General features: G+C 44.7%; 1 protein-coding gene across 1 annotated transcript in view; it reads right to left on the bottom strand.

The window, feature by feature from the left end:
* Positions 1 to 25,453, bottom strand: part of LOC130192529 (protein kinase C-binding protein NELL1-like) — a 238,494-nt gene that overhangs the window by 80,972 nt on the left and 132,069 nt on the right.

Raw genomic sequence — 25,453 nt, 5'->3', positions numbered from 1 at the left:
CAGTGAACCGACGATGACGGGCACAACGTACACTCCGTTTGTTTTACCAGTGAGGAATAAAACCGGCCGCTAACTCAGCCAAAAGACGTTTAATTTAGTCTCATTTGAAGCATTCTGCATTAATTTATGCACAAATTGGCCTTTTTCATGATTTATAGAACATTTAATTACTATTCATTTTAATTTTACAGTTATTTTACTGTTAACACACATTGATGAGTATTTCACTTTGTTAATTCACTATTAACTAAGTTTTACAGCAACTGTCAACATAATTTATGGAGATAGTTAAAGTGTTACCTAGCACAATATATATATATATATATATATATATATATATATATATATATATATAATGTTATGTGCAACAAGAGAATGTTAATGACATCAAGCAATCAGAAATGATCTCTTATCAACTGCGATATAATACACTAATTATTTCACATGGCACAAACTAAAGATTCAATAAAAAGTTATAGCATTCGTAATCAATAAGGAAATATTATAATTTGTCATTGTTTGTTAAAAGTAAAATAACTATCAACTAAAGTTTAACTACTAATAAATAGTATATTAATGACGGTATCTATCAATGGATGTGTGGTACCTCAATTTATGTTCTTGTCCATAGGAATATTATTTTAAACATTTGCTGAACCAAAAATGAAAAAACCTGTAAATCTACCCCCCCCCCCCCCCTCTGTGAAGCGCTGTGTCATCAGGATTCAGGGCACTAAGACACAAGTCTGAATATATCGTATGTATTGTATATTCATCGTGGTTCTGTAGCTCGATTCTCTTCTTTTAGCTGCTCCTGTCCTTTCCTCTGTCCTCTGTCCTCAGCCCAGGCACTGAACCCTTGTCGGCCCCAATGGGGGGGGGGGGGGGGTCAACACGAGGACGGTGCACTCAGCCGAGCAGACACCAGGTCAGCTTTTCCCCCTCATCTTTCCACAAGTTGTACACTGTAGGACCAGTGAGGGGGAGGGGCCGCGCACATGTATGAACTAGTGTGTGTGTGTGTGTGTGTGTGAGAGTGAGATTGTGTCTTTGTATGTGTAAGACCTTTCCACAAGGGCACCAAGCTGGGGGGGGGGGAGCAGACAGAGATTAATGATAGGACTTGACAACTCTCTTCCAATATTAAGAGAAGGAGGTGCGGACAACAGGGGAAGGGAGAGTGAGGCGGACACGGGGAGGAGGGGGGGAGGGAGAGTGAGGGGGACATGGGGAGGGGGGGGGGGGGTGGAGGGAGAGTGAGACGGACATGGGGAGGGGGGGTGGAGGGACCCCTTCCACCACCTGCCGTCACAAGTTATTCACCTGATTGATATAGGTGTGCTTAGGACCCCAGGACAGCGCCACCCAGTGGACAAACAGAGGACACACATGCATTCATCACATTTGGCTCTTCCAAGTCCTTTGTCAAGATAAGCTTTAATGTTTAACTGCGGCGCTTTATTCCTGAAAGAGACTTCATGAGGTGGAGGAGAACACCAGGAGGACCGCCTCCAGCCTGTGGACGACGGCGGCGGATTTAAAAAGAATCTCCTCTTCTCCGTCCGTTCCCGAGAGGAAACGGATGAACAAACAACCCTTGAACATCCTATAATTGTGCTGCACAAACACGCCCCTGGAACACAACGGGGATTTACGGGGGGGCTCTAAACGGCAACACATCTTCACGCCTCGATGCTGTTGTCAGAGCGGTAAACGCGTCGGTGTCATTTGATGCGTCGCCGTCTTCAAATCACGGGAGCTTGTTCCTCGTGTTTCCTCGAGCTGCCGTTTGTTCAAATCCCCCGAGCCGTGTCATCCCCCCCCCCCCCCCCCCCGGAGATGGAGATCTAATGTCTTCATCCGCACTCGCGGAAAAAAACAAAAGGACGAGATGTTTATCAATGCAGCTGCAGAGAGACGGGCATCGCATCGGAAAGAAAGAAAAGTCATCCGGATGATTCCTTCGGGGCCAAAACACTGCAGGTAAAACACAAGCCGTTAAATTAAAAAACTTCCACATGACACCGGTATCTCCCCCCCCAAAAAAACAAGTCGTGCTTGATCAGAGGAAGCCAGGGACGGCGATGTGACGGCGATGTGACGGCGATGTGATGGCGATGTGACATCCATCACCACAAACCTGCCAGACGCTCTTAATCACAGCCAGTGTTGCTTGTCAGAATAAAGAGTCGCACTTTAAATGACTAAAAGTCTCCGGTACCCCCTCAAGCAACCTGTTCACACACGCGCACACACACACACACACACACACACACACACGCCGTCTGCCATCCCTCAGCTTCGACAAGCGCCACCAGCTTCAACTTCTCCATCAATTGACAGCCACGCATTGATCTCCCCGCCGCCGTGCCGCCGAGGACGCCATGACGGTCACGACAAATTACACCGCGGGCGCCTTGGAATTTCACTTTTTCCTCATTTTATATATTACAAAAATATATATAATCAACCACAGAACAAGAAACAACATCAAAGTCCGGCTAAATGAGGGGGGTGGGGGGGGGGGGGGGTCGGCTACGGATTCCCGTTTAGCGCCGATCGTAATATTTACACTATGTTGATCTGCACTTCACACATTTCATTTATTTACACTACACACATACACTTTGCATTTTGCACACTGTCTATATTTAATATTTTTATATTTAATTTAATTTGTCATTAGTATATGCATATATGTTGTATATATACATATATATTTTATTTTATATTTTACTTTGTATACTTCTTGTATACATCTATATCTTTCACTTGTATACATCTATATCTTTCATCCCTGTTTTTTATATTTTGTTTTATATTTAATTTTTTATTCTTGTGTGTTTAGTTTATTGGTGCTGCTACTGTTACGACAAATTTCCCCTTGGGGATTAATAGAGTATCTATCTATCTATCTATCTAATCAGTATCACCACTGGGGGAAAAAAAACCCAAATCATTCGTCATCATTAGAGCGTCTTGCATCGTCTGCGAGGCGGCGGAGCAAACAATGGGCCTCGATGCCGGGAGGGTACTTGTGTGTCATTGTATTGTATAGTGTGTGTGTGTGTCTGTGGGGGGGGGGGGGGGGGGTCCAACTAGTCATACTTAAAAAAAAAAAATGTACAGAGGTAAACAGCTGCATTAGCTGACGCGGCAAAGTAGCCGGCGTGGGTTTTGAGTCTCTCGAAGTGTTCGGGGGAAATAACCTGCAAAAACAAAAGCGTTGGACAGATTCGACAACACGCTCCTCTGAGAATGTTGTTGCCATGGCGATTCATTCCGTTTGACCCCGCCCCCAGGTCGGCGTTGGCGGGAAGAAGAGGTCATGGAAATGTAACGGGTTTCAGCTTGGATGAGCTCTCACGGCAATCAGACCTATTCTAGCTCCATTCATACGCCGTAGTCAAACAAAGAGTTGCGTCTTGCTCAAGGGCACATCGACTAGGGTGGGGATTGAATCGCCAACGCCCCGATTGAAAGACAGACCTGCCAACCACTGACCCACAGTCGCTCACAAATCACCAGGGTCAGAAGAGAAATAACAAAGCAGTTGCGTCACGCATCTCCACCGTAGTCCATGGTCATCCGGCCAATCAGAGCCCGGCTCTCATGCGACGCCCCAGAGTGACATCACCCTCTTCACTTCAAGGTCACCGACAGGTTGGGAGACACTGATGGGGGCCGATCTGAGCACAGGAGCTCAACCTGGAGGATTTCAGCTCCGCAGCCGGTTTCCCCTTTATCTTTGTTGTGTGTGTGTGTGTGTGTGTGTGTATTCCATCACTATGATGTCGTGATGAATGGGCGGCCAACAAAGCGGAGGAGAGCCGTCGAGAGAAGGGGAGAGTAGAAGCGATCTCTCCTCTGCCTTTTTATCGCTCTATTTCATCATGGAAATCACCTCATTTACTCCGAGCACTTCTCCATCCGTCTCTTATTGTCACTGGCAAAACCCATTTTCTATCTGCACTGTGCGTGCACGTGTGTGTGTGTGTGTGTGTGTGTGTGTGTGTGTGAGAGAAAGCAGCAAACCCACTGCATGCAGTTGTGTTCGTACGTCAATGGACCGGCAGTGTGCGAGTGGCGGAATTCGTTGTTGTTTTTGTTTATTCATAACAGACTGCCGGTTAGGGTTGGGTACCGAAAACCTTGCTACACAACCGGAGACCGATGATGATGATGAAGAGCAGCCTGAACTCAGATTAGGACCGTAGCGTTGATTGCAAGTCTCGCTTTCATAAAAGTAGGCCAACAAATAATAAATGATGCATTATAAACATGTTTAAGTTAGCTGGTAGCTCGCGCTAGCTCGTAGCGGAAGGACACGGGGAGACGAGCCGAGTCACCGCCGGATGAACTGGGAGAGAGAGACTGGAGTTAATTAGAAACGCAGGAACGACCCGTAACAGCTCTTTATTATTCGTAGTAGTATTATTATGTGAGGTAGCTCCGGGCTCGGTTCCCTCTGCACCTCCACCGGTGATACCGGGGAGCATCTTCTCGGCGTCACCGGCTAACGGCTCCTTCATTTTCACCATTTCGGAGCATCTCCTTCGCCGCCCACCGGCGCCGTCGATCCGTTTGATGCTGGAACCTCTTGGACATCAGGCACAACTTGCCCATCGCCTTGATGTTCTTGTCACGGAACTTGAGAACCGATTACTTCAATTACAAAGAGACGTGTGACATTCTTCTTCACAATAATAATAATAACAACCAGAGAGCAATTTTTTGAAAGCCGAATTTCGAAATGTATGTCATCCGTCTATTTTCAACAAGCCTGACGAGCTCGTCACATTTGGTGAGTTTTGGGGTACGATACCCACAATATGCCCCCAATGTTCTAAAATAAAATGCAGAATAATAATAACCCTAACAACTTCAATAGGGTCTTGTCGGAATGGTCCCCATTGGCTCAACTTCTGCTCCATTCTGACCATTAGAATCACAAAGTGTGTGTATGTTGGTGTGTGTGTGGTCTTTGTTGGCCGACGTGATCTTGAAGTCGTCTCCCAGCACGGAAGAAAAAAAAACACACCTGCTAAATGAATAACTGTATATGTAGTAGGTAGTAAGAGACATTGTGAGCGCTTTAGCTGCACACACACTGAGGAGCCACACATTCCAGTGTCTCACATGTTCCTATGAATAAATGAGATTTTCAGTGGTCCCGATGTAAAACGGGCGAATGTGCGTCGGACTGCACGCCAACAAGTCATTTTGAAATAATTTATTAATGAATTCATTATTGCATTACATTTTTGCAGTGCAGCAGATGGTTGGAGCTCCGCCTCCTGATGATCTAATTAGTGCCGCGCTGGTCTCATCCCGAGTCCAGCTCGGGGTCCTCGGCGATAGGGGGGGGGGGGGGGGGGGGGCGGTTAATCACGTGAATAACATCAATAATTCAGAGAGAAGAACCCGATGTGGGTCCGAACCGTGTGCCGCTGCCTCGGCGAGCAGCAGAGGGGAGGGGCCACGCGGCTACTGGAGTAATCCGACATGACAGCGTTCACCTCGGATGACAGAGAGCGGAAGAAAACGATCAAAACGCTTATAAATATCTTATAGAGCCACTGAGGAGGAGGATGGGGGGGGGGGGTCCTGCTGCAGACATTACGCGACTCGACGAGGGATGAGCGTTATGCGTTTTTTACGAGTGTGTGTGTGTGTGTGGCACAGCATTGGGTGACAGTGCAGCAGAACAGAACAGCTTTTCTTCTTCTGCAGGTTGCAACACGCCCTCCTTCACAGAAAAAGCCCCAAGTCAGATCTTATGAAAATACACAAGGCGGCCCAGATGTGAACACCTCGTCCTCCAGGGTTGTACAACAGAGCTAAAAACTGCGTCTGGCCTCTGGTGATGGGAGGAGGAGGAGGAGGAGGAGGAGAGAGCCTCCGCGCGGAAGAGAAAGCAGCGCCACGGATGTTTGACCTCCTCTACTGCCCTGTGGCTGTATTTTTTTCTCAATTCATGTTTCCCGTGTATGCAGACAAACTAAAAAGTAGTAAAATAGTGAACTAAGAGGACAAACTAACTTATTTAAACTGTTGGTTGGCTTCACTTTAAGGTCAATACGTGAATGTGAACACTGGGAGCCGTTTGAAGCTTTGGATTATTAAACTTCCAGTACCTTGAATATCAAAGCGAAACCACAAGAATACTTTTTTCCCGTTCCTTTGTACGAATAGAAACCTCATTGCTTAATAGCGTCTTTCTATGATCGACAGCTTATTTCCTTACTATATGTTAAATATATAATATATATGTATATATTATACCACCTATCAAACCACCAGATACACTTTAAAGTAGTTTTTTTTGCAATGCATATGAATCACTCGCTCATGTCATTATTAAAGCTGGTTGCTGATCAGTTGCTGACGCACAATGTATTATTTTAAAGGCGTCTTTCTTTTCGGATGTCACTCTCTTTGTCTCTGATCATTTTCTAATCGTTGGGTCCAAAAGTCATATCTCATTGACGAAAGATCAATCTTATCATTTTTGAAGTTCGCAACATGCGTAATGAAGCTATTCTGCCTCTATCCCTATATGTTGTGGTTTAGCGTTTTCACTGCATTTCACTTATACATGTACATATATACATATATTCCCCTCTTTTTTAGGATAATATTGTAAATTATGATGTCATACAATCATAGCTTCATTCAAACACCTCAATCAAAACTTAAAATGTGTGTATCACACGTGAGAAACCTATCTGGCTCTTGGGTTCACAATACAATGGGACATAAAAAAGTGCTTTGAAAATATGGAAACCGGTCTCAGACATGGTGGACCCTTCCGGGCTGGACTTTGCTCCGCCAGATTAAAAACACTGGTACCGATGCTGACTTGATTTGATGATGTAACCTTAAAGATGTCCGTATGTCAGACTGGTGATGCGTGAATCAGTTATTTGCTGTGGTTTTTCTAATTATTTATCATCTATTTTTTGGTCTGTTTTGTCGTTGTTCCGTAACATTTTATTTCTCCTTTCCCTTTGTATTGTATCCTTAAAGTTCGGTCTTGTTAATTTGTAAAATAAAAAAATATTCTTTTTTTTAAAGTGCTTTACTAAAGTTCAGGTGGAATTTCTTTTTCGGGAACCTGAAATTACAGAGGGAAAAGTTCACGATCTTGATGTTATTTTATTACACCAGTAAGAAAGAAGAAGAAGAAGAAGAAGAAGAAGAAGACCCATCGTGTTAAGGAAACACCCACAGAATTCAGTGTTAATACTGATTAGCAGACGTTTCATTTTACAAGGTGTCGTTTGGGGAGCAAGTCGAAATGAACATTACAAAATCACACTTAAGAGCCTTGAAGGACAAAAGGAAGATGAGAGAGCATCCCGTCCAATCAGAGCGCAGCGTCGTTCAGGTCTGAACCACCAGGCCTGCGCATGCTGCGAGTGTCTCGTCCCTTAATGGAACGCTCTTTTGGACTTTGATGCCACATCTCAGCGGATTAAACACCTCCCGGTCGAGGGGGAGCGCTCCCCTCCCTTTAAATCTCTCTCCCGGACCACGGAGACGCATTATTGATCGCGGAGTGTTCCCGCCTCGGCCTGCAGCCTCATTTAGACCGGCTTCATTGTTTCCAGATGAAACATGAAACACCTGACAGCAGCCTCCCGCTGACTGGATGTAAACCACGCCCGCCACCTTTAAAGCCGACGACTCTCGGCTCCCATTCTCTCCTCCGCGGACGCGCTCTCATCAATCTCCCCCCGCCGCTGCCCCGCCTCCCTCTTAAAAGCCTCATCTTCGTCTCTCCCCAGTCGCCGTGGTCTCCTTCCTCTCGTTCCCGCCCTCCCCTCTGCATGACAATTTAAGAACGTAAATGATGATGGAATGATAGAAAACTGGAGGACAGCCATGACAAGTTGATGGCGCGCAATTGATGCATTTTACAACCCCACCGCCGTCCACCCCAAAAAAAAAAAAAAAAAAATACCTTCCTCTCAGGGCCATGAATCAGTCACACAGAAGAGCCGAGTTGTCACACAGATAAACGGACGCCCCTCGTTCCATCACATGACGACATTAGCCCCGTCTCACAGAAACACAGGAAGTGACCTCGCCCTCTGAAAGAAGCCCATGCGTTAACATCAACGCCAATGGAGGGTCAATTATGAATAGGGTTGAGTTTAGGCACCGGTGTCGTTGTAAAAGAACCGGTTTAGCACCGGTATCGGAAAAAAAACACAAACGATACCCATCGCTAGTTATGACACCAAAATATTCTGAACTTCTCAGCACGTGTCACCCAGGCAACCGATCAAATCGAGCAAGAGGCGGGACCATCTAGCCGTCGAGCTCAGGGAGCACGACGCAGGACGTGAGAAGGATGGGGGAACTTTAATGTTGGCTACAATGAGTCGGCAGGGGAGGCCATTCCTCATTAACCACACGCGCGTGAGAGTGCGTACGGACATTTTTCATACAAGTTTTAAAAGAAAGCTCAAGTCCCCCTCAGCCGAAACCCAGATTCTTCCTCCCCCATCCCACAGATCCAGTCACGACACAGGGTCGGGGTGGGTGGAAACTGGCCTGTCACGTCGAGGAGCAGCACAGCAGCACAGCATCAAGATTTCAACACACACCGGCGACCGCTTTTGCTCCAGCAGCCTTCTCTCTGCGAAAAAAACAACAACAATTCCCTCAGCCAACGACGGTACTTTCACATCGTGGCGCCTTCTCGTTACGGGGGCGAGGGTAGTGACACAGCGGAGGGGTGCAGCGTGGCAGCGTGGGAGTCTTGGGGGGGGAGTAGAACAACAGGCAAATATACACGATGCATAAATAACACGGGCAGACTCCTGACGTTTGTTCTTTTTTTTTTAAACTGAAGACAAAAGCAGCAAATGGAGGGACGCTCTGATGCGTGTTACAGGAACTGAGACATGCGTACATATACGGGGAGGAGATGGATGTATGCCATCCTTATGGTGTGAACTACGCACCGCAACGTGCCACTCGCATAACTCGTAGTGCACGTCTGCAGCGCCGTTATTTCAGCAACAAAAAAATGTTGCCCAAAAATTATTCTTTTGAACAAAAACAGAAACTTCCAATCGTTTTGTGGAACACTTTCCCCCCCACACTTCAATATCTCAGAGCATCTTTTATTCACGGTAGATATTCAGATCTCGACAGCAAACACCGGCCGACGCTTACTATTTCACACTCCTAGCTCTGCCCGTCGCCTGGGAAAACCAAGCAGAATTATAATCACATTCATGACCTTTAAGGAGAAGCGTAGTATATATAAATATATACATATATATATATATATATATATTAATATTAATTATAATAACGTTGATGACCTTTAAGGATAAGCATATTATATATATATATAAATAAATATATATAAATAAATATATATGTATATTATATTAATTATAATCACATTCATGACCTTTAAGGAGAAGCATATTATATATATATATATATATATATATATATATATAAATATAAATATATATATATACTTAGAAGAAGAAAAAAAATTATATATATATTTTTTTCTAAGTCTGTTGTCTCTGGCATGCTGCACATGGGAAACATCGGCACTTGTAAGGAAGGCAAAAAAAACCAACACGACCACTGGTACTGGTATCGGAGCTACGGGAGGGACGCGCAGCAGCAGAGACTGTCAAAAAAAAAAAAAAAGCTCGTGAAAAAAGAAAAAAAAAAATTTGTGTTTTGTCTATCCTATCCTGATGAGATGAGAGAGCTGGAGCACATGACGCACCGCGGTGCCCCATCTGTGTCATTATCGTCATCAGCCATTTTCACAACTGTGAACAATGCGTGTCAAAGCGAATGGAAGACATTTAGATAAATGAGTGTTAGATGTCTTTCCTTTTCAAATTGATCAAGTTTTCTCTTTTGCTGAGCTTCGGATGATACCCCCGGCTCCGCCATTAGAGACAGGTGTAGATGTGTCCGGCGCTTTCCAAATTGATCAAGTCTTTATCTTGATTGCTGGAGCTCGGATGATACCCGGCGCTCCGCCATTAGAGACCATTCACTCTGAAAGAACCCATTGTTCACCTGTGTCCTTTTTCTGGGTCATTAACTACGATTCACTTACGCACAGACATCCTCCCTGGACATGCCTTTTGGGGGGGTTTGAACTACGGCACATCCACATGCCAAATCAGACAAAACGCATCATAAAGCATTGAGGATTTCAGAAGCACAATGCAAATGCGTGTGGGAATATATTGTCGTACAGTAATGGAAACATCTCGATCTCTTTCAAAGATGATTCTCTTTTAAAGACCATCGAGATGCATCGTGTCGAGTCATTAATTGTGAACTCGTGACGAAACGGCTAAATATGGCTGTAGGTTATCGTCTTCACGGAGGAAGCATTTCCGAGTTTGGGTGAACTTCCAAAAATAAATGGGCCGGGCGTGATTGCTGCCGGTTTAGGGCTGGAATTGAATCATTTGGGGCCCGAGGGTTGGGCTCAGAGGACGAGCCGATAACAAAAGTGGCCGGACGATAGATGAGCTGAGAGGTCGGAGGAGGCCGCGACCTTGGGCGGCGCCGTCGTCCCCGGCGCTCGCTCTGCAGTGGGACATTTCATCCCACTGTCAGAGGATGAATGTTGCTTCATTTCGCCGGTGGGGGAGAAGGAAGATCAACGCGCTTTTAATTTTTTTAGATTAGCGTCAGTAATCAGATCAAGGCAAGAAATGAGGCGTCGTGTTTACGTGATGTTGCTTTAAAAACTGTCCCCGTGCTCCCATTATCGATGAGGCGCGGGTCGTCTCGTCCAGCTTTAAAGACAATTATCTGCATCCAAAACAAGGTCAAGAAAACAATCTTAGATTCCACAACAAAAAAGGGACAGCGACGAGGAGTGAATTCACGTTAAGGCGACGGATGAGACAGCCATGGCTCTCGAGAAAAACAATCATGAAGAAAAGCCTCTTCATTGTGAAGAATACCATCAGCAGTCAGATTAAGGGGGTTGGGGGGGGGAGAGAGTAAAACACCTTTGTCCACAGGAAATAAAAAGTGAAATGAGTAGAGCTGTGTTAATTACCGATAGGGGTGGGGGGTGGTGGGTATCTGGAGGGGGGGCTGCGTGGAGGCGCCGTGGGAGCCGCGAGCGCACAGAGGGAGGTGCGAAGGTGGAAAGGAGGCGAGCGGAATGAAATAAAGATGGAGGTGTAGATGAGCAGGAGCGCGAGAGCAGAAAGAAATAAAATCCGACAGAGAGAGAGAGAGAGAGCGGCAGTGCTTCTGAATCATTCATTCTCTTCCAGTTTTTCACGGTGATCTCAGTAAACATGGGGGGGGGCATGTGAATGCTGCCGGGAGATGATGGATGCTAAAGAACATACTCTCCTGGCCTCGTTCTGTCCTCATATCTCTCTGCTTTTCTTTCGAACCCTTTCATCTTCCATCTCTTCTCAGCCAACCCAACGAGGGTCATGAAAGTTTTAGCTCGCCACGGCGGGAAACTCAGCGAAGGGTCGACCGTTTCCCCCGTCAGGTATTCACACAGCGGCTACAATCAACAGGGCGAGGCATCCCAATCGATGCTATATGTATGCCATATATATATAATATATATATATTATATATCAAATATATATATATATATATATTTAATATATATATTATATATATCAAATATATATATATATATATTTAATGTGAGGAAGTGGTTTGTGAAAGCCACATTGAGAGGTTGTGCACGCTGCTGCTGTCTCACGCAGCTCACAGGTACATCATGAGGAGATACCGATCCCCCTGCTGCCTTCCCGTGGTCCATGCCCAATACTAATTATTCATACATTCTGTCATATTGAATGTGTTTATGTAACTCTGTAATGTTTCCTTCTGGTCACATGACATATATTTCTTCTCTCTGTCCTGGAGAGGGATCGTCCTCTGTTGCTCTCCTGAAGGTTTCTTCCCTTTTTTCCCAGTGAAAGGGTTTTTTAGGGGAAGTTTTTCCTAAACTGATGTGAGGTCAAAGGTCAGGGATGTCGTATGTCTAAAGATTGTAAAGCGCTCTGAGGCAAATTTGTAATTTGTGATATCCGGCTATATCAAATAAACTGAATTCTTCTTCCTCCCCACTTTCAAAGAAATTGACTAATGTTGGAAATGAAGTGCAACCTCACAAACTCCTTAAGAAGAAAGAAAATCAAACCGGGAAAAAACACACACACGTTTGATGCCAAACCACTCCACCTGAACCCTTAAGGAGTTCTCAGCATCAGGTACTGTCACCTGCTCTTAAGAGGCCTAATTTGCACACGCCACAAAGAGAGAAGGACTCCCGCCCACTCACCCGCTCTACTTCACTCTTGGCGGGTGTGTTGCTGGGGACCCCCACGGAGTGCTGGGGCGCAATTTGGATGTATTCAATATGAATTACCTTTTAATTATATTAATGATAAACTCATTGTACCCCCAACATTATACAGGAGCCTGCTGGACAATTTAAAATAATATACGCCCATTTAATATAGCCATTTGTGTATATATATATAGAAATATATATACTAGTCAGAGGATAAAAGAGTTACAGCTCTGTGATTGGATGTTTCCAAACAAAATGCTTACTGGTATCTCCTATTTTCTGCCACAATCTTTTGTACCGTTGATTAAATCGAATGGGGGGGGGGGGGGGGGAAGAGGGAGGGAGAGAGAGAGAGAGAGAGAGAGAGAGAGAGAGTTTTAATCCGAGTCTGTAAAGCCTAACGGTGTTTAGAAAAAGAGGATTTTCACCTCCAGAACCCCGACATGCCAGAATCATTCAGCCACTCTATTAAACACAAAACAGAGATTACATCCACAGCTCAGAACCCCGAAGACTCTCAAAGAGGACATGTGACAAGTGTCATTGACATCATCAACACACACACACACACACACTCCAGAAACTCCGATCATTCGGTACATTTATATGCATGGAGATGATCTCGCTGGCTCTCCCGGTAGCAAACGGCACCTTCCGTGGTCCCCGAAAAATATCTATAAACAATGGAGGCACACTTGCGGTACCTCGGGATGTGCACCGTGGTGCCGTGAAAAGTAAATTCCCAACAGGCTGAAATGTGAGGAAGACGGAATAGTAAAACTTTTCTGAATTAGAAATCACGGCTGTGACGGACTGAATAATTCACGACCCGTTTGTGACTCGTGGCTGTAAACGGAAAAGAGTGAGTTTGTTCAACGGTTTGGATCAAATATCCTATTCCTAGTCCATTTTTATTCATTTAATCACCATAGTTCCAAGTGCTCACGGTGAGATCAGCGAAGCTTTCTTTCGTTTCTATTTTACCTGCATTAAAGACTTGACTGACGGTAGCGTCGCTGAAGCTCCTCACATTATGAACAAGTAGCATTTCTTTTGGGCTCCTTCTGTCATCGAGAACCAGGGTTATTCGAGTGATGAGGAGCCTCTTCACTCGGCAGACGCCCGGTCAGACTCGCTCGGAAAAGCACAGATCACTGAGAGATACAATAAAGATTTACCCAGCACGCTTTGGCCTGAACGAAATAATACAAAAACAGCTAAGTAGTACTATCAATATATTCAAACACACACTAAATGTGACCCTTTAAAACAAAAGCCCTTAGGACTGATACAATTATTGACATGTCAAAAGGTCAAGTCAACCATAAGTTGAGCTTGCAGTAGACCACTAAAACACTGGATCACTTGAATTTGTTGACTGTTTCTGCTATGCAAATACACTTAATTATTACAGTGTATATACTTTTATTCCATCTGTACATTTGATATTGCTATTGTATTTGTCTTACTGTTTTTTTACTATTTTATTTGTATGACTGCTGCTGTAATCCTGCAATTCCCCCACTGAGGGACTAATAAAGGATTATCTTATTTTATCTTAGTTTTATTGTTTGGCATGGCACACATCTACACCTCTACTACGTCCATGCTATTAGATCACTCTACATCTAGTTTACATTCACGGTTTGTTTTGTAATGCATTGATAAGCATGTTCTTTTTATAAATAAATATATATATATATATAAATATATATATATATTTACATTTACATATATATATATTTACATACATATATATGTGTATATATATATATATATGTATATACATATATTGTCTAAAGGGCTGCGTGTTATTTCTTTGGCAGCGGGTTCATCAAGAGGTAAACCAGTACCGGGACAATGGGAATAGTCTTCCTAACCATATATGGTCATAGAAAACGGGACTTCCGGCCAGCCGGAGACCCGTGCGTAAAAGGGATCTACTCTCATTCAGAGAGAGAGAGAGAGAGAGAGAGACCCGCGGGGGGGTGGAAGTTTCTTCAAAGGAAAAGTCCTACAACTTTTGAGAGTGACCACGTTGCTGCTGGAGTCGGAGGATGAACTGGGACAGCTCCACACGGACTCGGACTCCGAGAGCGAGTGCAGCCATGGCAGCCTGGACGAGGACTACGTCCCGAGGGGGGCGCACGCCCGAGGACCGGATCCGTGAGTACAGACGCCCGGAACTGGCTCCATTCATTTAGACTAGACCGCCGGGTCCCGCGTGCACGGATTACAGCTCCGGGTGCATCTTTGCGCTTTCATGCGCCTTTCTGTGCGCATTCACGTGAACGCATTCACGTGAACGCTCACTCATAGTTAGCACTGTATGCGCGTGTACGGCAGGGGCCCCTGCACGCTACCCACGCAAACCCGCAGCGTATGTCCTCCCATGCGCTGTTTACGAGGACATCTGTGGTTACTTTGCGCATAACAAAGCTCGTGCGCGTGCACATTGCGGTCGGTTCCAACCGGCTGCCCTGCTGCTATGGTAACGCACCACGGTCCTCCCGTGGGAGTGGGAGAGAGCCACTTGCTCCACCGAAAGAGGAGGAGGCCGGAAAGACCCCACATGCAGGAGTGGCGGCTCGAGATGCGTTCAGGGCCCAGCAGCACCTTCGTGTGTCCGTGCTATTGCAGCACATTTTATGCCACACGCTTATTAAAAATCCTTTTACATCTTTTTATACTCCAGGAATTTAATATTACGACGATGTCACAGCTGATATTAATAATAATATTAATAATAATAATAATAATGGGCAGTAATATTCAAAGAAAACATTTACATGATTAAAGTTGTTGATTAATGAGAAAGAAATTAACATTCTCGAAGATTAAAGTGGGAAGATATCACAGATTCGCAATATTATAAAGCCATGCATTTACTGGGGGGGATAGTGTAGTATAAAATATTGTGAATGAAACATTGTAGTGTTTTCTTGTTCAGGAACCAAAATGCTTCATGTTGTAACAATGACCACATCACACCACAGAGGCCAGCATTACACACAACACATTTTAATTGCCCTGTAGCGGACTCTCTTTTCATCTTCACCCGCTTATCTGGGGATAGGAGCAGCCGACTATGCATGGTATTCCAAATTCTCTCTTGAATTAAGGACATAATTCATAATGTGTGGTTCTGCACAAGCAGTTATGTTGTGGGACTTTTCAGTTTTGTTTTCCCTGCATAGTGACATTAAGTGTATTCGGAGTATTACATTTTTCATTATATTAAAAGACGGATGTGTTTTGTCTCCCTTTCCTGTATCGTCTAAAATGAACTAGTAGTATTTATGTTCAAAAAAGAACAGAACATAATAAGAAAACAGAGGCAGTTTGTCAGAGAGGACGTTGGAAAGAGCAATTTTTAAGATTCATTTTGATAACCCATAGGCAATATAAAACACAGGAAGAATGTTGTCCTACTAAATAATTGTGGTAACCTAGCCAAAGACACAGACCACGAAGAATGATATATCGAGTTGAAGCTTAATATGAAATAGCAGAGGTTGCAATACAGGGTATACTCAGGTACTTTACTCGTGCATACAGAATTCCCGGAAGTGCTAAACTGGTGTTAATTTATACTAGAGCTCCACCTAGTGGTATAACAAAAGACTGATATCGTAAACATTACAACAATAATGAATCCTCAAATGTCTACGTTATCTACAGAAAAGACTTCACTGAGGAGGACAGTTCGGATGAGGAGCGGGATCGGAAGCCCGCCAACCGAAGAGTTTCCCCGAGAAAGCGCCGCCGCTCGCTATCTGCTTCTCCCGCGCCGTCGCCGCTGAAATGCCCGCCCAAGAAATCGAAACGGAGTCCCGTCGCGAAGAAGAACCACTGTGCTCCGTCGCCCCAGAGAAAAGACACCTCCTCCCGCAACCATGGAAAGACATCCGCCCCACGCGGGAAAAATCGAAGTAGAAAGAGTCTCGTGACATGCACTCCGTCATCTGCCTCGTCCTCTACATGGGGATCGTGCCGCTCAAGACCCTGAAGGACTTCTGGAGAGGATCCGAGCTGTTCAACCTGCCGTTTCCTGCCTCCGTCATGCCCTGCCGACGCTTCCTCGCCGTCTCCCGCAGCCTACACATGTTTGTGAAGTGGCTGGACACCCGCGAGGTCACCATGTGCTCCACTTTGCACAAAGCGCAAAGTGAAAGACGCCGACGGACAGTGGACGGTGAAGGAGGTGCCTCTGCCGGGCTGCATCAAAGATTACAACCAGCACATGGGGGGCGTCGACTTGTCGGACGCACTCATCAGCTACTACAACGTCCTCCATAAAACCCGCAAATGGTACAAGACTCTGTTTTACCATTTCGTGGACATCGCCACCGTGAACGCCTTCATCCTCCACAAAGGAATGTGCAAACTGCAGAACCGGCACGTGTTGACGCAGAAAACCTTCAGGGAACAGCAGATGGTGTCCCTGGCCGCGATCGGGTCCACTCCGCGTCGGTCGGGTCCACAGAACTTCATGCTTCCCGCCTCTACTTTCAAAGTGCCTCGTGCGTCTCCATTCAAAGTCCCGGCGGCACCGTCCGATGGACCGGCCGCCTTGACTCCTCCCACCGAGGTGCCACCGGCACCCGACGCTCCACACGCAGGTCACCTGCCGGCGTACTTTGTAGAACAAATGACCAACGTGGCCTCCAGATATCGGGCCACGGCCGGCAGACGGGCGTGCGTGGTCTGCAAACGAAAGTCGCCAGTCTATTGCAGCACTTGCCAAAAAACACTTTGCTTCACCACTTTAAGGAACTGTTATAGTGAGTGGCATAGGATCAATCACATCTGTGTCTAAGTGACGGCACTCATTCGTGGATGAAGAAACTTCGGCAGAACCTTTTCGTCTGTAGGTTTGGGAATCGGCCTTTAGAAGCGTGTGCCTTTGACCCTTTGGTTCCTTCGCGGTTGTGTCCTCGGTCTATGTTGTGACCTCATAACATCGGTACTTCGCGATTTTACCGTGTGCTTAAAGCTGCTACGAGGAACTTTATTTTTGTTGATTTTGGCGGTTCCTGTGGCCAAAGGTGGTAGTGTTTCCAGGAACCAGACTCCCGAGAACCTGCCTGATTTGGCCCTGTATTCAACCCGGTGGCACAGATGACAAACATTAAGAATACTAATGTAGACAGTCTTCTTGCTGATGGTCTCCTTTACTTATTATAGTAATAAAGAGGCATTCGTATTAACTTGAGACTGTTTCATAACCAGTGAAACGTTGCTCAACATCCCAGTAGAATAGATACTAACGAATTTGATTGGCAGAAGTAATGATGAATATTCCCTCAAGACTTCAGCATCTGTTCCATTCAAATACCTGAACTCTGGGAAATGTCTTAAAGAAACAGAGAATTGATAAAGTGTCTTAGAAACCAGCAGCGCTGCCTGGATGAGGATCTAAGACGGGGAGAGTCTTGTAGCCGCTTTGCTTTGGCACCACAGGAGGGGAGTCAAAGCTTCCCCTGACAGGAGTAACGATCTCCAGTTCTAGTGCCGGGGTTGTGAACCCAGTAGCTGGTCTTTGACTGACCGGCTTCTGATCTCATTTGGGAATATGATGTTTTACATGAAACATGAGAGTAATTGGTTATTCAGGTTTTGGGTTCATGTGGTTTCGGTACCTCAGTTGATCTATTTTTGGAGTACTCAGTAGCTTCTTCTACTGGAGAAACCAGCCCCATGGTGCAGATGTTCACTGATTCATGACGGCTCTCCTCTTCAACTCTACCTCACTCCGTAAGACTGCTGTGATCCGAATTGTTTTAGATGGAATTTATGTCTGACCCCTCCTAACTGATATCACAGGAGCTACTTTTTTTACACTGGATCCATGTACAGACGACATCATTATGGATTTATGTATTGCAACATGAAAAGCAGCAACCTCAAAGTCTCATTCTTCCGTCTTCATGTCGTCAAATGGAGAATCAGATAAGTCAGGGCCTCTGATAAACCTCTTTACCTCTCTTGACTCTCTCATAAAGGTTTTTACACAATACTATTCTGGATGATGTTGTATGTATTTGTATGTTGGCTAAAGGGATTTGGAGTTGTGTTCTTTTAAGTGTTAAATAAATAAAAAGGGATCTGGACATTAGTATTATTTTTTTGGGTGGTTGGATCCATTCGAAAAACTAAAGCATTCAGAACTAAAGTCTTATAGAAAGAAAAAGCCCAAAATCATGAGAACTAGTTTCCCAGCGATGAAGTGATGACATTTCTCGTCGGCATGATTCACTGATGCTAAATATGTTAAAAAAAATGTAAATGTTGATTATCGTGAGAGATATTCATCATCATTTAATAACTTCGGTATCAATTAATTTCTCAATTAAACATTCAGTGTGATATTGTGTATGATTAGCCTACATTTGAAAAATAAAATTGTTTTATTAAAATCCAACCGCGTCGGTGTTGGACATAAGATGACGAGTATTTCATTAACAGCTGTGAAACAGAGCTGCTCTCAAACCTTTCTAATTGGACCTGATGAGAGTGATGTGACTAAACACAATCGGCTGACAGCTATTCTTGTTAATACTCCCCTGGATGAATCAACACTTCCATAAACATTCCAGGTGTTAACGGCTCCTGTTGTGAATTTAAATACGACTTCAACCTGAAACAAACGCAGCTCGGATGTTCATTCCCTCCCCAGTCGTTCTTTATTCTGCTGATTGCTTTTTTAGAAGTTCTTGGTGAGAAGCATAATTTTCTGTGGTGTAAATATATATATAATTGGGACACTTTGCTGAAAACCCGAATGGGGCTATATCTTAATTTTGTTTGATTAATTTACTTTTCACTTTTCTAGCAGGTTACAACTGAGAGCGTATTGCACTCTATAAATATGGCGTGTGTATGTGTGTTACAGACCTCATTTGCAAGTGGTGGAAGTAGTGTTACAATCTTTTCCTGAAATACTAAGCAATTTTCCACTACATGTAAATGTCTGGCATTCAGATCATTACTTCAGTAAAAGTATGTAAATATTTTTAGCAAAATATACTTTTGAAATATGACAAGTATTTATTGTGCAGTCAAATGTTCTCTGTCATTATTTGACTGTTTATATACATATATAAATAAATATAAATATTTATATATATATGAATATATAAAAATATAAATATATATAAAGAAATATTTATATATATATAAATATAAATAAATATATATATATATATATACACAAACACATGATGACCTCATATTCTGTAAGGTCATCATATCAACCACGCATCTCTCAAAAGTCAACTTCTCATGAAGAAAAGCAGCTTTAATGAAGCTGCATGAATTGGAAATACATAATTTACCTACAAGTACCTCAGAGATTTGTAATCCTCCATCGTAATGAGCCAGTGGACGTGATTCCTTTCCATAACTGTCTGTAACAAACAAGGTGAGCACGGTTGCATTCAGGTACAGTATCCTGCCATCTGCAAGTGAAGATACGGATCATCGTGAGACTGACCACAGGTCAGACGCCACAGCTACATTATTCAGGAGGAAACGGCAGCGAGGTCAAATACAGGTTCAATAATTATGATAATAAATCACTTTATGGCTGAGCTTCTCACAACCGGAGCCTGAACTCACTCAGGATATTGTAAATAGTAATGAGAGACATCTACATATATCGACTCAAGACCAAATGACTCCGGCGGGGGAACGCAGCGCATGGAAATGTTGCCCCTGACATTCAGTGGGTGCGTGTCCCTTTTAATAACAAGACAAATAAATAAGCTGGAAGCTGGGTCGGGCGAAGCTAAACGGGGACGATGCGTACAGAAAAAGAAAAAAGAAAAAAAAAGCTTGAGTGACCGGTGAACTGCTCCGCGTGTGGACTCAGCCGAGTGACAGGCGCCCGGGATGAATAGGCCTATAGCTCCCTTCACGGAGGCTCAGGTGGGGCGCGAGCATCCCTCTGATCGGCCAATCCTGCGCCTGCAGATAAGAGACCGTTTAACCTCCTGCCAGTCACAACCGCACGCCGTTATTTGGTTTTCGTTAAATTGGGAGCGCCACCGCTCCGAAAAGCCGCGTATCTCGGAGCCCCGTGAAGCAAAGGCAAACGTTTGTTTCCGTTTCACAGGAGAATAATAATTTCCGCCGAGCCGCCATCTGAGACTAAATTTAATGTCTGCAGACAAAATGAACTCCGCTGGACTGTTAATATCAATCCACGCGCCGCATTCGGAGGTGGGTGTTACTTTCATCCCGGCGGTGGCACTAAACGGTTCAAAGAGTTTGATCTCTTCCCTTTGCCCAGTGCATGCTGGGATTTGGCTCTGACCGCAGGGAAGGACGAGACCATGCATCACTGCATATGGATGACTGCCTCTTAAAGACACAGCGCTCGTGGTGTCAAGCCTCTTCAACCCACAGCAGCGGACGTAGACGTCCGTTTCTCTGGAGCCGCTCATCCGATCCACGTCACACCCGGCGAGTGGACTAATGCAGACCCAAGGGAGAGCCGTGGCGAATTTGGTGCAATTTGGAAATAACAACCCGGCAAAAACTGTACTTTAAAAATAAGTGATAGCGCTTTGTATAACAGTGGGGGCGGGGCTTCAGCTCAGGAACCCCAATAATTAAATTACAAACAAAAAGCTCAGCGTTTTGTTTTGTTTCGTCACTGATCACAAAGCAGTTGGTTTGTTTGAGGAGGAAATGTTGACATCAAAACATTATTGATCATTGATCATGATGAGACCCAACAAGACGGTCGTATTTCCAATCTCCAATACGAGTCGGTGCTCGGGGGGGAAAGTTCCCGAGTCCCTGAAAGTAACGTTCCTCTGGAAGAAAAAACAGGGACATTAAATACCACCTAAATAGCAATGTTATAATATAATATCCTGGTCGGGTTACATTTTAAACCCAATACAAGTAAGTCACAACAATGTTTTCCATGGAGAGGAAGCTGGAGGCCCAAACCTCTCAACACATCTCTCATGGAGCCCGGTCCCGGACCCAATACCACACACCCGGCCGTTATGTTAACGATGCTGTGTGTGTGTGTGTTTCAACACCCCGCCGCTGCCCTCTTGACAGGCTGAAGTTTCATCACATTCTCTCTCTCTCTCTCTCTGCCATACTCGTTAGATGATCCAACATGTCAATAACTCAGGGCTCAATTATCAAGACGGCCGTCACACCGACACCGGGTCACGACTTCGAGGGCGCTCCGTCACGGCGAGCGTTGGGAGACGAGATGAGTGCCAGCAGCGCCACACTATTACTTGTATATTAGAACTGAACACCTTCCAGAACAGACGTTACAGAGATTAAAAGTCCATTGTGCTGAGACAAAAAAAAAGTTTCTTCCAAAACCAACATGCCAAGTTGGGAAAGAATGAAAAGTAAAAGTGAGATGGAACTCCTTAAAGGGGCCCTCAAATCACCAAACAGGCCCCTGAGGTGAGGAAGTGAACAGCAGCCAATGAGCCGAGTCCGCCCGCTGCGGACGCCGCGCTCGACTCTCTCCGCGTGGCCCGGAGCCCGCCTGCTTATTTAAAGTCTCTTAATTAATTGAACGTGTCCAAATTGCACCGAATCCCACAGAGCAGTGGCCCCCGGGGGGGGGGGGGGGGGGTGGAGTCGTAACACACAGTCAGACAGAGAGAGACTCCTCGCGTCAGTCATGCCCCAGGCCAATACAGCTTTTATTGTGGTTGGACACACACACACACACACACACACACACACAGCTCTGCATTTAACCCAGCTTCAGCATGTAGGAGCAGTGAGTTTCGGTAAAGTCCCCGGGGAGCAACTCGGGCTTCAGTGTCTCGTTCCAGGACTCATTACACTGGCATCGGGTTAAAGTAAATATTCTATGGCCTGCTTTTTTATTTGTATATTTTTCTTATTTGTTTTATCGTGTGTGGTTTTTTTTTAATGGCCCCCTCTTTAACAGTGTATTTTACTTTTGCTCCTTTAAGGTTTTGGCCCCTGTTATTGCTCAATTGTTTTAATTGACTACTGCGCTGCACTTTGTGACACTTTGTCTGTGATAAGAGCAAAATAAAATAACTTTGCTAACTTTACATGCTGGACTGCAGGATCCGGGGATCCAATTGGTGATTAAACGGGCGCTCTCCGACCCGCTCCGACCCCTGAGCCACGGCGGATCGCTCGATGCCCGAAACTGCAGCCGTTGCTGAACGTTAAGAAAAAGGGCCTGCGGCGTTCAGGGGGTTGCTGGTTCGATCCCCAGATAAATCTGGGCTGAGGACGTAAAAGTGCAACGCTCGACTCCACTTAATTAACCCGACTGCTCCTTGGCCGTCGGATCGGAAGTGCTGAAACCCCAAATACTCACAGAAAGAGAGCGTCCGAGTGTAAAACAAGTGTCTGCCAAGTGAAAGTTACGTAATGAAATGTGTGGGCGTGGCCACTCGGCTTCAGCACCAGCACATGTATGGGAATAAATCTGTGTCATTCAAATAGTAGAGGAATGTCCGTTACCAGTGCGTATGAGTCGGTGTGTGTGTTTTTCTTTATCATGTGTTTATGTGGTCATTACACACTTGTCATTGGGGAGTTCCTCTCCACTCGCTGCAGGACGTTCATCACATGGAGGTCAACCCTGGGACTTTGTATGTCCCTCACTGGCCAACCAGAAATGTGAGGAATGCAGACACACAGGTGGTTAACAAATTAATTATAATATTAGCAGTACGAGGTTATCAGCTATATTCACACAGAGAGATAATCTCTACATGTTGAATGTTAAACACGATGATATGTATGACATCATTTGAAAAGAAGACAAAGTAAGTCCTCAAATAACGATAAAAATCCTTTTTTTTCTTTGGCTCACTTCGTAGTAAGTGGAGTTTCTTACTTTCCTCTTAAAGCGGAAAAATCATGAAAAATAAGATCTACAGTGGGTACGGAAAGTATTCAGACCCCTTTAAAATGTTTCACTCTTTGTTTTATTGCCGCCATTTGTTAAAAGCAAAAAAAATCATATTATTTCTCATTATTGTACACTCAGCACCCCATCTTGACAGACAAATACAGATATGTAGACATTTTAGCAAATTTATAAAAAAATAAAAACTGAATTATCAAATAGTCATAAGTATTATTAATGAGGAATAAAATGAACTTTTTTAGATTTTAGCAAATGGCTGCAATGAAACAAAGTGAAAAATGTAAAGGGGTCTGAATACTTTCTGATCCCACTGTATTTATATATATATATATATATAATTTCTTTTTGAAAGATAGGGAATAGACATGTGAGTATCTGGAGTACCTACTAAACCAGATAATTGTGTTTGCAAAGGTGAGCGATATTTCTTCTCACAAGCCAATCAGAGCAGACCTTTTTTGAGAAGGTTAAAGGGAGAAAGAGAAAGAGAGAGAGAGAAAGAGAGAGAGAGAGGTGCTTATAGAGACAGGAGCGTGCCGATGGACAGTGATTACTGGTATATTCAAAAAGACAGAATGAAAGAAAGTTATCCCTTCTGGTAGATCGCCCAAATAAAGTGATTTGCATGTGAATCGGATCAAGTGCTCTCCCATAATATTTGTATTTTAAGGCACCTCCAGAAGCTATGGTGCTGATTTGCTCTCCCCGCGCCCACAATTCCTCCAGCATGTATGGTTTGATGTAGTCGAGTAGGCCTTCATTTAAAAAAAAAAGTGTTATGATTACGTTCTGGTTCACGCCCAGCTTTGATCCCCTAAACCCCAAAACCAAATCGATGAGCTCCTCCCCCGCCGTGCCGGGGGCTAAACCGCCACCTTCAAAGACCGTCAACATGCTTTGGGCAACAGGTGCAGGGAGCCGAGGCCCTCTACGCCGAGCATCTGCAACATAGCCGGGAGCGTTTTGGCAGATATTCTTTTGGGAAAGCACTCGATGATTAGGCTCCCGCTGTTGCTATGATACCGTTGAAAACCCCCTCAATGTGTGGCGCAGTCGAGTTAAAACATCGTGAACTTCGTGAACCAGACGGCGGGGATAAGACAGCGATGGTGCGAAGGGACTGAGAATGAAGATGTAGAGCACTTACTTTAATAGAGCACAATATACATCATATCCATACAGGCGACTGGGGGGGGGGGGGGGGCTTCAGCCCTGCATGCGTTTCCAAAAGCCCATATTTGATTAATTTATAGCTTCAACTTGTGTAATATCTCCTCAGCCTCTCCCACCGGTCAGATAAATATACATTTTGTGAATAAAGCAGAGCACTCCATCATGTGTGGATGTACAGGTCTTGGTAAAACAAGGCTAAATTTAGTTGGAGATGTCTTTTCTGTGGGTACATTTGCACATTGAAATGAGGACAATCGACTCGCCGTTGAAAAAGCTGCAGGACGCCGGCTTCAAAGATAACCTCATAACCCCCCCCCCCCCCCCAAAGATCCGTTTAATAAGGGGCCTGACTTCTGGAGGTACGTCAGCCCGGCATGCCTCGGCGGCCTCAGATCGCCCCCCCCCCCGAGCAATCCCTTTACACAAATTACATCTTTTTTACTCGCAGCTCCAGTAACTGCGAAGACGGCTGAAATTGTCAACTCGAGATGAAACTTTAAAGTTCTTGAATTTTTTTTATTTTTAAATAAACACATCTTGAGAATCACTTTTAAAAAAACCAGTCCAGTGGCAGATTTGAGATTGAAGCATTCTTCAAAGCCAAAACACGGGACACTCGCTGCAATGACACTCAATTAGATGAAATCACTCCCGACGACGTGTGCGTGTGCGTGGACGGCTTCAGTTTATAGCCATAGCTCATCTCGGTTCCACCGGAGCATTAAATTAGCGGCGTGACAGTTACAACGAAAGGTTGTCGTCTGGGTTTAATTGTCGGCGGTTAAATAAGGTGTGACTGAGGCAGCCGGGCAGAACGTTGGGGTCATAAACCATCCGGAGCTGTCGCGCTCCGCGGAGCAGAAAATCACTACTGGGGGGGGGGGGGGGATCCTTGACGGTACTCTTGACGGCTAAAAATCAATCCCCCAAACAAAGCTAAACTTCAGGATGAATTAAGAGTCGACAAACGATGTCTTCATTGCTTTAAAAAAAGAAAAAAGGACGACGGAGCCAAAGTATCCACGCAT

Source organism: Pseudoliparis swirei, chromosome 4 (genome assembly GCF_029220125.1).
Source record: "Pseudoliparis swirei isolate HS2019 ecotype Mariana Trench chromosome 4, NWPU_hadal_v1, whole genome shotgun sequence".
Taxonomy (NCBI): Eukaryota; Metazoa; Chordata; class Actinopteri; order Perciformes; family Liparidae; genus Pseudoliparis; species Pseudoliparis swirei.
Note: the sequence above shows the minus strand (reverse complement) of the source record. Positions and strands in the feature narration are given on the sequence as shown.